The following is a 14,605-nucleotide window of genomic DNA, read 5'->3' as shown; positions in this document are numbered from 1 at the left end:
GCAAATGCAACATTATTTCTGAATTAATCAAGGATGACGGAGCAACATCACATTCTGCCACTGCCATGTAATTGATACATTAATGAGTAGATGTTAATAACTACTCCCATTTAATGATTCCTATCATAAACACCTCAACCCAACAAATACTCAAAATGTGCACCTACCCTACTGAAGTAAATATTCAATCTTCTTTGCCCCCAAATTAAGGCTCAGAAAGCAGTGTCTCAGCTGAGTAGATGTTAATAACTACTCCCATTTAATGATTCCTATCATAAACACCTCAACCCAACAAATACTCAAAATGTGCACCTACCCTACTGAAGTAAATATTCAATCTTCTTTGCCCCCAAATTAAGGCTCAGAAAGCAGTGTCTCAGCTGATTTGCTCACTTAGAAATGTCAAGAGTCACTAAATAGGCAAGTACTGAGTCCTGTCGACATCTGAACTATAAGAGACTACAGACGCTGGAATCATAGAACAGTAGAGCACAGGGACAAGCCCTTCGGCCTACAATGTTGTGCCAAACCAATTGAATTATTAATCAAATAGCTAACTAAACTAATCACTGCCTGCCTATTTTGGGATACCGAATGGTAACGGCCCTTCAGCACAATAAGCCCATGCAACCCAATTACACCCTTATGGACCATGAACCCACAAATGCATGCGTCTTTGGAACGTGGCAGGAAACCAGAGCACCTGGAGGAAATCCATGCGGTCACAGGGAGAACTTACAAACTTCTTACAGACAGCATCGGAATTGTACTTGGGTCACAGGTGCTGTAAAGCGTTACATTAACTGCTTCCTCCAGATGCTCCAGCTTCCTCTCATACCCCAAAGACACACAAGTTTGCAGACTAATTGGCTGCAGTATGTTGCCACTTGTGTGTGAAGATGAGTGGTGGAATATGGGGAAGAGTTGATAGGAAAGTGCTCAGAATAAAATGTTATCAATTAATATAAATGGGTGCTTGATGGTTGATGAGCTGTTTCCATGGTGTGCGGCTCTGTGATAGCACACCCACAACTTACTAACCCGTACTTCTTTGGAACGTGGGAGGAAACCAGAGCACCCGGAAGAAACCCAACTGGTCAGAGGGAGAACATAAAACTTCTCAACAGGCAGCAGCGGAATTGAACCCAGGTCACTGGAACTGTAGTAGTTTTATGCTAACCAGTACAGTACTGAGCAAAATTCTTAGGTACTCTAGATTTTTTTAATATGGTTTCAGATGGTATGCGCTCCTCAAAGCCCTGATATCAATATTATCGAGGCTGCCTGGGATTACCTGGAGAAACAGAAGTGAGACAGCTGAAGTCTGCAGAATAACTGCGGCAAGTTCTTCAAGATATCTGGCACAACCTACCAGCCAATTTTCTTGTAAAACTGCAGACAGTGTACCCAATAGAATTCATGCAGTTTTAAAGGTAAAAGGTGGTGACACCAAATATTGATTTGATTTATTTTTATTTACTGTTTATGGCTTTTTATAGCAATCTTTTTGATATTTAGGAACTTTTCATTTCATTATTTTTGAAAGCATCTTCACTTTACAGATTTTTTTTACATGTGCCTAAAACTTTTGCACAGCACTGCACACTACCGTGCTGCATCAGCACCATTTCAGAGTCTGGGACACGGAAGCCTTCAGTCTGAGTGCCACCTGCCCCAATTATTAGGGAGGTGGAAAAGATAGTACAGCATTAAATTATGCAACTTCAAGGATCACAGCCAGAGCCTGCATCAGCCTCCTCACTGTGAATGTCAAAGGGGTTCAAGACCATGGGGCAATACCAACTGAGCTGATCCAAGCTCAGCCAGAACTGCTCCCATATAACTGGAGCCAACCCTTTGAAATGCCCTCCTTACCACGTGGAGGCGATTGACTGCTCCCACACACTGAGACTTGCTCATCGTTTCCTGCTGTCTGGTATTGAGGATTCCCAGCTTAGATCTCTTTCTGCCCGAGTTCTCCCCCATTATACTGCTGATATTGCCTCAAGGGTGCTGTGCAAAGCAGTCCCAAGCTTTTAAGTTGGCTCAGGGACTGCTGAAAAATTGCTTCTATGGTCTGGAAAAGTCCAAGGAACGAGAGAGGCTGCAACCACTGAATATTCGATTCAGGCTCTCTGGTATCCAAGTAAATAAAGTTAACCTTCATCTTTAGATGGGGCGAGGAAGGTCATTCAGGGGGACCTTCTCAACAGCCTGCCTCTGTGCTTGGCCAGGAGGGATATTTATAGAGACAGGCAGTAGACTGGCAGGTCCACTCCTTCGGAGTTTGTTTGTGTGTGTCCAGGTATCCCTAGAGAGAGATCACAGTATCCAATGGTTCACATAGGGCTTCTGGAACAGATGGACAGCACAGGTACTGGACCACATCCTGAGCAAGGAGAACAATATTTTAATTTTAAGTGTTTTGCTGATGCTTTAATAAAGTCTGTTTAAAAGAAAATACATGAACAGGAATTTTTTTTTAAATGACACTTGGATCTACTTGATCAGACAATATCACAAAAGGGACAAACCCTTTCAGCTAATTTCATACCAATCTGCATCATGATGGAATGGTAGAGCACTCTATGGACCAAATGGCCCAAATCTGCTACGTTTTCTGGTGTTATCATCCAGTGACATACTCACTACTGCTCAGTTTGAATCAACCAGGTGCCATCAATATCTATAAGACCCAATTACAGAGGCAAGGTAAATGATTGCTCTTGACGTTTGGGAATATCTAATTGAGTGCAGCTGTAAGACAGAGGAGCAGAATTAGGCCCTATGCTTGCCTTCACTCCATAACCTTCAACACCCTTACTAATCAAGAACCTATTAAACCCTGATATTAAATATACCCAATGAATTGGCTTCCACCACTCTCTGGCTCCTCTAGATGGTGTAGAGGAAAGTTGGGGCAGAGGAGGGTCATTCTGGGGGCCTTCTCACAGCCGACTTCTTTACCTGGCCAGGAGGGATATTCCTAGAGATTGGTGGTCCTCACTGCTGTTTTGAAAGAACATCCCTCTATTCTGAGGTGACAAGCAGCACACATAGGACTGAAGTCAAAGTGGAACAGGTCTCGGCACTGACTGTAGGCATAACCAACTCAAAGGAAGATAGATAGCCGGATGTCAATCATAATCTCAGAACTTACTTACATGTCAGTATATTGTTCAAGGCTCAATTGTCTTTATACTTCCTGTTTCCTTATGAAAGGTCATCATTTAAAGCACCAATGCTAGCTAACAGATCCCCTTCCCTCACTGATTGTTCTCTGTTACATACGCTCCACACATTCCCAGCAATTTACACCAGATTCTGCCAATAATTGGCCAAAATTTATAGTGGACAGATAATCTCAAGATCTGGGAAGAAGCTGAAACCTCAGGGAAAACATGCAAACTCCAGACAGTGAAGATCAGGACTGAATCTGGATGATCAGAACTAAGGCAGTGGCTCTGTTTATCTGTTTTCCTCAGATAATGAAGCAACAATGTCCACATTCAATGCTGTGGGCATTCATCACCTTTCATCACCACTGGTGAAGGGTGTTGGCCCGAAACATCGACTGCTAATTCCTCTCCATAGATGCTGCCTGACTTGCTGAGTTCCTCCAGCATTTTGTGTGTGTTCCTCAAGATTTTCAGCATCTGCAGAATCTCGTGTTTCGCAATATCTGCACGCAGCCAAACCTGAACAACATTTGCCTCAGTGTGACAAGTGGCTTATAATGTTACCACCACCAGAAAGTGACCATCTCCATTACAGATTCCAACCATTCCTCTTTGACATTCAATGACACTATCTTAACTGTCTCCACTGACCAGAAGCTCAACAGGACCAGCTATCTCAAGTTTACTTTTTTAAACACGATGGTAGGCTCCTGGAAGTTACTCTTAGGGGAAATGGTAGCAGATATTTAAGAAGCATTAAGCAATAGTTGGAGGGATAGAGACCATATGCAGGCAGATATGCTTAGTTTAGGGTGACACCAACATTAGTGCAGGCTTGTGTTTAAAAAAAAATCAAACATGTACAACTTTTTAAAGGCCCGAAATTTCATACAACACATTAGGAGCTTGCATAAATGGTGAAGGCAGACACAATTACGGCATTCAAAAAGGTATTTGACAGGGATTTAAAAAAGGCATAGAGACATAAAGGGCTAATGGGGGCAAACAGTAGGGATATAATGGGTAGACAGGCATTAGAGTCCGCATTGACAAGATGAGTCAAAGGAGCTCGTTTCTGTAATTCTATGAACAACTGCCTGAACTAGTATGGAGAATTCCACTACTCAGTACATTTCAAAGTAATTCAACCAGAAACCATAATTTTACTTCAAATCCACTGAGCAACATTAAACAGGGGTGAGATCCCTATAAAGAGGACATCTTGAGGTTGACAAAAATTCAAGCCCTTCTAGTGAAGGCTCTCAACCTGAAACATCACCTGCTTCTCTTCCCACAGATGTGGTCTGACCTACTGAGTATTTCTAGGATCTTGTGTTCATGTTTTAAGAATTCAAGCCCATTGTGGTGAGGATAACCTAATTCACACAGAACACCATTAGAGAAAAAAGGCTTTGGGGTTCATGGAAAATCCAGCACTTAAAAGCAGCTCACAGGTAACATCTGGCTGACAGAATTAAAAAAGCAACTTCCATCTATAAACACAAAGATTCTGCAGATGCTGTAACACAGCAGGTATAGTAGTGCCTTTGGAGAGGAATACACAATCACCATTTCAGTCCAAGACTCTTCATCAGGACTGATCTCCACCCAAGGTCAAGCAGCAATTCTCAGACAACCTCCTCTTACTTACCCCCTGAAGAGGATCTCACTAAGGAGTATCAGGCCATTTGGTGACGGCCCCACCGTCACCAAATCCATCAACTCTGTTGATCTCCCATCCAATTCCACCAACCGCGAATCCCTTACCCCACACTGCTTGTTTCTACTTCTACCCAAGATCCACAAACCTGACTGTCCAGATAGATCCATTGTTTCTGCCTGCTCCTGCCGCTTTAAACCCAAAAGGCCCCTGATGAAGGTTCTCAGCCTGAAATGTCCACTGTTTATTTTTCTCCATAGATGCTGCTTGACCTGCTGTGTTCCTTCAGCACTTTGTATTTGTTCCATCTACAGGGTACATTTTATGTACTAAAAATACTCCAAAGTGCTACACAGGAACAGAAAGACATTATAAATATCCTTTTCAAACATTTCTAGGTTATGCATTAAGGAAAGCTATCAAATTGGTCAAAGAAATAGATTTTAAGGAGTATTCAAAGGAAGAAAGAGAGGGCTGAGCTTCTGGAAATCAAGAAGTGGCAATCCAAGGCATGGTTGCCAATAGTGAAGTGGATAAATGGAAGGCAGAAGTTCAAGTAATGTAGATGTTCTTCCCTGGAAGTATTTTTTGGGGCAAGGGGGCAGCAAATCTGGAAAAAATCACTTCAAGCCAACATTTATTACTCAGCTCTAATACTAAAGATTACATAATGAAGGGCACATTTGTGGAGAGATTAGGAGATCACGATGAGAAGGAGGTGTCAATGGAAGTTAGAGGGCTGAGTGAGAGCAGAACACAGTGCAATCAGGACAACTGAAATCTGGCTGGTCTCACAGCAGAACAAGTGACATTGGCCAGTGTGTGCTGGAATACTCCAATCTAAAGACAACAAAGACATGAAATGAAGCCCTTGATTTAGAAATGGGATTGTGAACAAAAAATTGCAAATCAGAGCCAGAACTGGAACTAAAGATTCACTTCACACATTAGTCAGAAAACAACTAAATCAGTCCACAAAAGGAAACAAGGCCTCTTGGTTCATTATCTTTTCTTGCTTCTAAGAATGAAGCAAGATTTATTAAGTGCAAAATGCCTTTATTGCTACTCTGTATGTACACTTGTTGCCTGTAGAAATAAAACAGTTTAATGATCCTCATCAAGCTTCATCCCACATCAGATTCATACAATGTTGAAAGAGGTTATTCAGCACACAATCTATTCTGTCCCTTAGCGGTAAAAGATAAACTTTCTTTGTCTAACTTCCAGTGAAATGCTTTATTTGCATCATTGTTTGCAATGTGATGGGGGTCAACCCCTAAGTGTCACTACACTTCCGGCACCAATTCACAACTCACTAACTTGAACCGTACGTCTTTGGAATGTGGGAGGAAGCTGGAGCACCCAATGGAAACCCAAGTGATCATGGGAAGAACGTACAAACTCTTTACTGACAGCAGCGGAAATCGAACCCTGATCAGCGATCGCTCGTCCTCCACAATGATTACACTACCAGGCTGCCCCATACCCCACAGTAGTTTTCCTTATAATTGAATCAACTCCCCTCAGATTCCACCATTCACATTACTCACTGGGTACAATTTACAATGGCCAGTTATCCTAACAATCCTCATCACTGAGACGCGGGAGGAAGAGAAAACATGAGAAGAAACCCAAGCAGTGGGTGGAAGCCACACAGACGGCAAGGGAAATCAGGATTGAATCCAAGTCACTGGCACTGAGACAGCAGCTCTACGAGCTGTGCTGCTGTACCACCCCAAAAGATCCCATTTTAAAAGGCTGCCAAGTTGGCGCAGCGGTCAGCACAACACTACTACAGCTCAGGGCGTCAGAGCTCAGAGTTCAATCCCAGCAATCTCTGAGGAGTTTGTACCTTCTCCCCATGAAATGCATGGTTTCCCCCAGGAGGCGCAGTTTCTGCCCACATTCTAATGACATACCAATTAGTAGATTGTCCTGTGATTAGGTTAGCGTTAAATAGCTGAGTTGCTGGGCCAGCGTGGCTTGCTCGCCAAAAGGGCTGTTTCCATGCTATATCTCTATACAAAATAAAAATAAATGATTAACATAACCTATATGGGAAGGTGGTTCAAACTCCCATCGACCATTAGTGTATACCCTACTAACATTGGAGCAGGACTTTAAGTTCAACCCTATTGATTCAAGTTAAAATCATGAAGGGGCTCATTTTTACACCCTGTGTTATATGTACTACCATATTGGACAGTTAGAGGAATAATGCAGTGCAGTAGAAAATCAAACAACATTCTGGAAGACTACCACAACCTTACCTAAGACAATGTCCTAGGTAAATTCCAGTGTACTGACAATGAAGTTGTCATTAAACATCTGCACTAAGATGGTATTTACCTTGCAGGCGATCTTTTTCAGAAAATATGTATCACGTTCCTCTTATGCACAATACTCTTACATTCATAGCTCTGTGCAATCTAAACCAAGAATACACCAATAATACCCATCCTCAAAATAACCCTCATAATCCCCTCACCATACTAACAGAAAGTTTTGCAAGCATGATCCAGCATTAGCTGTGCCTTGATGCCAGACTGACATTCAATAGGCTCAAGTCCAATGTTTTGTACCTCCCTTGCTCCCTTGGTACAATGTCTAAAAACCCATCCACCTCGGCTTTACATAAGACTGAGTATCTAAAAACATACACAGACGTGTGGGGTAAAAAAAAATTAATCGTTTCAACCTTGTAAGAAAGTCTCATCTTGAGTCCTAAATGACACATCTGTCAACCCGTTCACCTAACTCTCACTTTGACAGCTGAAAAATAGTACACCACCCATCCTTTTAAATTCCCGACATTATAGACCTAACCGTATAACTATAAATATAACCACTGCAATATTACAAATCTCAGATCATAAACTTTTAAACTCTCTCATTAATAATCATAACAATAACCCTGACAATATTCGATATATGACTTAATTATCCATAGCCCTGTAAGCAACCCAATATTCGTCATTAATACCTGCATGACAATCGTAGGACTCCACAAAGCTTCCTGACATACCTCATGATTTTATACTTCATCATTTTGTTCTTATTTATTATTTTATTTCATCAAATGCATGTCAACAAATATACTCAAAAACTTCTATAGATGTACCATGGAGGGCATTCTGACAGGCTGCATCACTGTCTGGTATGGAGGGGCCACTGCACAGGAACAAAAGAAGCTGCAGAAGGTTGTAAATCTAGTCAGCTCTATCTTGGGCTTGAGCCTACAAAGTACCCAGGACATCTTTAGGGATTGGTGTCTCAGAAAGGCAGCGTCCATTATTAAGGACCTCCAGCACCCAGGGCATGCCTTTTTCTCACTGTTACCATCAGGTAGGAGATACAGAAGCCTGAAGGCACACACTCAGCAATTCAGGAACAGCTTCTTCCCCTCTGCCATCCAATTCCTAAATGGACATTGAAGCTTTGGACACTATCTCACTTTTTTAAAAATACACAGTATTTGTTTTTGCACATTTTTAAATAATCTATTCAATATATGTAATTAATTTACTTATTATGTTTTATTTTATTTATTATTTTTTCTCTCTCTCTCTCTCTCTGCTAGGTTATGTATTGCATTGAACTGCTGCTGCTAAGTTAACAAATTTCAGTCACATGCCGGTGATAATAAACCTGATTCTGATTTATTTATGACAGAGTGGATATGCCCTTCCGGACCTTTCCAACCACGCCGCCCCGACAACCACTGACAAACCTGATTAACCCTAACTTTATCATGGAACAACCTACAATGACCAATTAACCTACCTGGTACGTCTTTGGACTGTGGGAGGAAACCAGAGCACCAAGGGAAAACCACCTCATTCCACAGGGAGGACGTACAGAGAGACATCCAGATGGCAAGGACACGAATCATCCCAACCCACACATCCACCCTCCTCACCAAACCCCTTTTGTTCACAACCAACATCTTACCCAGCCTTCCCACCTGACCTCACCCAAGGCACCTGGCTCTCTCCACACAACCCCTCTCACCTAACAACCCCTACACTTGCCCCTCTCCTCCTCACTGTCAATCAACATATGCGCACCTCAAGAGTGCGTGCTTAGCCCACTGCTTTACTCTCATGAGTGTGGGGCTAGGCACAGCCCAAATGCCACCTATAAATTCCCTGATGACACAGCTGTTGTTGGCAGAATCTCAGAGAGTAACGAGGGGGCAAAGAGGACTGGCTGAGTGGTGTCTCAACAACCTCACATTCAATGTCGGTAAGACCAAGGAATTGCCTATGGAATTCAGGAAGGGAAAGTTGGGAGAAGATACTCAAGTCCTCATTAGGAGGTCAGCGGTGGAAAGAGTGAGCAGATTCATGTTCCTGGGTGTCTGAAGATCTATCCTGGGCCCAACACATCAATGTAATCACAAAGAACACACACCAGCAGCTATATTTTGAGGAGATTTGGTATGTCAAAGGCTCCCATCAAAATTTTATAGAAATACCATGGACAGCATTCTGACTTGTCGCATCACAATCTGGTATGAAGGCACAAATACACAGAATTACAAAAAAAACTGTAGAGGGTTGTTAACTCAGCCAGCTCCATCATGGGCACTATTGAAAACTTCTTCAAAAGGCGATGCATCAAAAAGACAACATCTGTCATTAAGAACCCCCATTACCAGGCTATGTCCTCTTTCATTAGTACCATTTGAGAGGTACAGGAGCCTTAAGTCCACACTCACAAGTTTTAGGAACAGCTTCTCCCCTTTCACCATCAGATTTCCGAATGGTCCATGGACCCATGAACACAACCTCACTTTTTAAGTATTTCTTGTAGTAACTTATAGCAATATGTTATGTATTGCTTGTACTGTTGCCACTAAACAAATTTCACAACATATGTCAGTGACAATAAACCTCATTCTGACTTGATTTTGATTTTCTCACAACCTGCCCTCTCACCTCACCCACCCCACAACTACCCATTTCACCTGATAACCACCCCTCTCCCTCACTCTCCAAGCCCATACCTCCCACCCAACCTCTGTACTACCCAACACACTCCTGCCCCCACACCCCTGTAAGCAGAAGCCCCTCCAAAGGTCACTACCCGAACTGGAGGCGTCTCTCCCGCCAACTCTCACCGCCGGGATCCGGGGATCCGGGCAGCCGGGCCTCATACCGGGCCCTTGCCTTCGGTACTGAATTGCACGCAGGCTGAACTTTCAGACGCAGGGAGAGCCGGCCGTCTCCCTGGCCTGGCCGCAAAGAGCAGCGTCAGGCCTTCGGGCGCGACGCCAGCTCAGCCAGCGGCCACAGCCAAACGCTGCCGCACGGGGCCGAGCCTCCCGGCATTCACTGTCACGCAACCGGCTAGGCCGCGGCCTTTGTTCCATCAGCAGTTCCACAAACTCACCCAGGCCGCGATGCTGCGCTCCACGTCCGCCGTCAACTACAGACCAGTAGTGGGGTGGGGGTGGGGCGAGGAGGGGAGGGGCGGAGCCGAGCCGGGTCTGGGGGCGGGCCCAGAGCAGGTGTCGATCCGGATGGGGCGGGGTCAAAGGGGGTATAAACCCGGAGGCGGGGCCAGTGGGAGATAAGAACGGGGGCGGGGCCGATCTCTCGCGGCAAGATCAGATGATAGGGGCGGGGTCTAGATGGGGGGGAGAGTGGGCGGGGCCAGAGCAGGGGATGTGAGAAAGGGGCGTGGTCAAAGGAGGAGGGCGGGCTAAAGGGGCAGTGGAGGAGGTGAGTGGGCTGGTTGAAGTGAGAAGCGAGGGATGGGGCAACCACACAGCTTTTAGATTCATGCTGGGAAAAGGAAAGAAAGAAACTCACAAACAACAGGAATTCTGCAGATGCTGGAAATTCAAGCAACACACATCAAAGTTGCTGGTGAAAGCAGCAGGCCAGGCAGCATCTATAGGAAGAGGTACAGTCGACGTTTCAGGCCGAGACCCTTCGTCAGGACTAACTGAAGGAAGAGTGAGTAAGGGATTTGAAAGCTGGAGGGGGAGGGGGAGATCCAAAATGATAGGAGAAGACAGGAGGGGGAGGGATGGAGCCAAGAGCTGGACAGGTGATAGGCAAAAGGGATATGAGAGGGTCATGGGACAGGAGGTCCGGGAAGAAAGACAAGGGAGGTGACCCAGAGGATGGGCAAGGGGTATATTCAGAGGGACAGAGGGAGAAAAGGGAGAGTGAGAGAAAGAATATGTGTATAAAAATAAGAAACAGATGGGGCACATCCCATTCCCATTCTGACATGTCTATCCACAGCCTCCTCTACTGTAAAGATGAAGCCACACTCAGGTTGGAGGAACAACACCTTATATTCCGTCTGGGTAGCCTCCAACCTGATGGCATGAACATCGACTTCTCTAACTTGTGCTAATGCCCCACCTCCCCCTCGTACCCCATCTGTTACTTATTTTTATACACACATTCTTTCTCTCACTCTCCTTTTTCTCCCTCTGTCCCTCTGAATATACCCCTTGCCCATCCTCTGGGTCCCCCCGCTTGTCTTTCTTCCCGGACCTCCTGTCCCATGATCCTCTCGTATTCCTTTTGCCTATCACCTGTCCAGCTCTTGGCTCCATCCCTCCCCCTCCTGTCTTCTCCTATCATTTTGGATCTCCCCCTCCCCCTCCAACTTTCAAATCCCTTACTCACTCTTCCTTCAGTTAGTCCTGACAAAGGGTCTCGGCCTGAAACGTCGACTGCGCCTCTTCCTAGAGATGCTGCCTGGCCTGCTGCGTTCACCAGCAACTTTTATGTGTGTTGAAAGAAAATCAGAAGTTTTGCATGGACTATTGAAGGAAAAGCAGAAAGTTCAGGAATTCGTAATAAGGCCATGCATGCCTTTTCCTGGGGCATCTCCGTGGCTGTATGAAACACCAGAGATGGATCTTAAGTTATTCGAAAGGACATTACAAATGTACACAGATGCTTCAAAAATGGTAATAGTAGATTAGGGGTAGGATTCATGGTGCCTGAGTTTAACATTAAAAAGCAGGCGAGGATAAATTGAGATTTCTCGATGTATACAGGTGAAATGGCAGCTATACGATTAGGTTTGGGTGGAGGAAGTGAGACCGATCGCAGTATTGGCTGATTCAAGCAGAACAATCCGAAGTCTAAAAGATTTGCATTCAGAGGCAAGACCTGACATTATGTGTGAGATAATACAAATCATATTTGAACTTAAAATGATGGGAATCTATATTTGTTTTATGTGGATTCCAGCATATTTGGTATTAGAGGGAATGAGCAAGCGGATGAATTAGCTAAGGAGGCGACTAGACGAGCAGAAGTGTAATTAAAAAATGGGAAGAAAACAATGGGATGAAGAGAGAATAGGAATATATCTATAATATCCAAAAAGAAGTGGGATGGTTGAGGAATGCAGGAAAGAGCAGGAGACAAGAGGTGCTGATATCGAGATTAAGGTTGGGGCACACATGGTTAAATAGTGCATTGTTTTTAATGAAGAAAACACAATAATGGGAGATGTAGGTATTGTAATCAATAAGAAACGGTTGAGCGTATACAGATGAGGTGTCCAAGATATAATTAAGAGAGGGGATGGTTGATTTTTAAGTTATCACGGAATAAAATACAATTTACCTAACGATATTTTGCAGAAAGGATCACAGAATTATTGCTTTAAATATATAGTGCAGTTTCTTAAGAAGACAGGTCTTTTTTTATATAGAATTTGATCCAAATTAATATAGGGTTTAGATATCCTGACCCACACTCCAGTTCAGAAGGTGGCAGTAATGCACTTTAAAGCTGTTTGCCAACCGCCATAAAACCCAAGAAGATGAAGAAGACGGTGGATGGACAGATGGCGGGGAGGGGCTGGGCGAGGTGATGAGTAGAGCGGACAGATGCAGGGTGACGGGGGTGAGGGCTTAATGGAGAATAATGAGGAAGGGGCAATGCCAGGCAGGGAGGTGAGGATGGGCCAGATTAAGGGCAGAGGAGGGAGGGTGAGTATGAAGGTTCTGCGCCGGAGAAGGGGGTGAAAGGCAGGGCTGGAGGAGCAGATTCTGCAAATGCTAGAAATCTCGGGTAACATTCACACAAAATGCTCAACAAGTCAATGAGGAACTCAACAGGTCTATCAGGCAGCGTCTATGAAGGGGAATAAACCGTCCATGTTTCGGACTACGACCCTTTATGATCCCGAGGCAGTGGAAAGGGACGGGGTGGAATCTGATGGGGAAATGCGGAGGAGGAGGAGGAGGAGGAGCTGAGTGCCAGGCTGTGATTGCAATATTCCGGTGAGGTTTAAATGGTCAATAATCTGTTCATTCACCGAGTCTGATCGGGTCTCGGAGTGAATAGCGACGAAATAGGGCAACTCCTCCAGACAGGAGTGATAAACTAATCTCTGGCTCTGTGGGAATAATTGGGAAAATAAACAAAGAGAGGGTAATATGGTAATATTTAAGGTAATTAAGATAACAAGGGCAACATAGAGAAATCCTGGTTAAATCCTGGAACTGTAATCACTAGCAGTTCTCGTTCGGTGTTGCATTTGAAGCGACTGTTGAATTAAAAATAGCGTGTACTCCTTGGAGCTGTGGGCGTAATTGGAGAGAGATGTGCAGGATGGAACCATAATGGGAGGAGTCGGTGATGAGAGTGACCGAAATAACTGGTTCAATAAATAAACCCTGGAGGACCGAGTAACGAGATAAATGTGGACGAGAATTGAGAGAACTAAGAAAACACCAGGGAGGCCGAGTTTCGTAATCCGTTAATGCAAGTGCCAACTGATTTAGCAATTTTAGCACGTACCTTTTTAGCATGGCGAAGAGAACTGCGGGGTGTGGGAGGGAGAGGAGTAAATTGATTGGATCTAATCTGTTTTTGTCAGCCGGACATCCTTGCACAATTTTTCTCATCAGTTAGATGCCTGTGTTGTAACTGTACTATATCATTTAGTGTGAGAATGCTAATTTGCATCGCTTGATCCATCATCTGACCCAATAGCCTTTGCTGTACTTAGCGCTGTTTTCAAACAACAGGAATTCTGCAGATGCTGGAAATTCAAGCAACACACATCAAAGTTGCTGGTGAACTCAGCAGGCCAGGCAGCATCTCTAGGAAGAGGTGCAGTCGACGTTTCAGGCCGAGACTCTTCGTCAGGACTAACTGAAGGAAGAGTTAGTAAGAGATTTGAAAGTGGGAGGGGGAGGGGGAGATCCAAAATGATAGGAGAAGACAGGAGGGGGAGGGATGGAGCCAAGAACTGGGCAGGTGATAGGCAAAGGGGATATGAGAGGATCATGGGACAGAAGGTACGGGGAGAAAGACAAGGGGGTGGGACCCAGAGGATGGGCAAGAGGTATTGTCAGAGGGACAGAGGGACATCTCCCAGTGGCCACACATTTTAATTCCACATCCCATTCCCATTCTGACATGTCTATCCATGGCCTCCTCTACTGTAAAGATGAAGCCACACTCAGGTTGCAGGAACAACACCTTATATTCCGTCTGGGTAGCCTCCAACCTGATGGCATGAACATTAACTTCTCTAAGTTCCGCTAATGCCCCACCTCCCCCTCGTACCCCATCTGTTTCTTATTTTTATACACACATTCTTTCTCTCACTCTCCTTTTTCTCCCTCTGTCCCTCTGACTATACCCCTTGCCCATCCTCTGGGTCCCCTCCCCCCCCCCATCTTTCTCCCTGGGCCTCCTGTCCCATGATCCTCTCATATCCCTTTTGCCAATCACCTGTCCAGCTCTTGGCTCCGTCCCTCCCCCTCCTGTCT

General features: G+C 44.6%; 1 protein-coding gene across 3 annotated transcripts in view; it reads right to left on the bottom strand.

Annotated features, from left to right (window-relative positions):
- fbxo30a (F-box protein 30a) overlaps positions 1-10,303 on the bottom strand; it is a 35,430-nt gene extending 25,127 nt beyond the window's left edge. For 2 of the 3 annotated variants that reach the window (XM_063040030.1, XM_063040044.1), the window contains exon 1: positions 10,234-10,303. The gene's annotated coding sequence lies outside the window, so the exon portion shown is untranslated. Of the gene's footprint in view, positions 1-9,927; positions 10,169-10,233 lie in introns of those variants that run through there. The other variant, XM_063040034.1, reaches the window with a different exon arrangement.
- Positions 10,304-14,605: the final 4,302 nt, after the last annotated feature.

Source organism: Mobula hypostoma, chromosome 2, assembly GCF_963921235.1.
Source record: "Mobula hypostoma chromosome 2, sMobHyp1.1, whole genome shotgun sequence".
Taxonomy (NCBI): Eukaryota; Metazoa; Chordata; class Chondrichthyes; order Myliobatiformes; family Myliobatidae; genus Mobula; species Mobula hypostoma.
The sequence above is the reverse complement of the archived record's forward strand: the minus strand, read 5'-3'. Positions and strand labels throughout refer to the sequence as shown.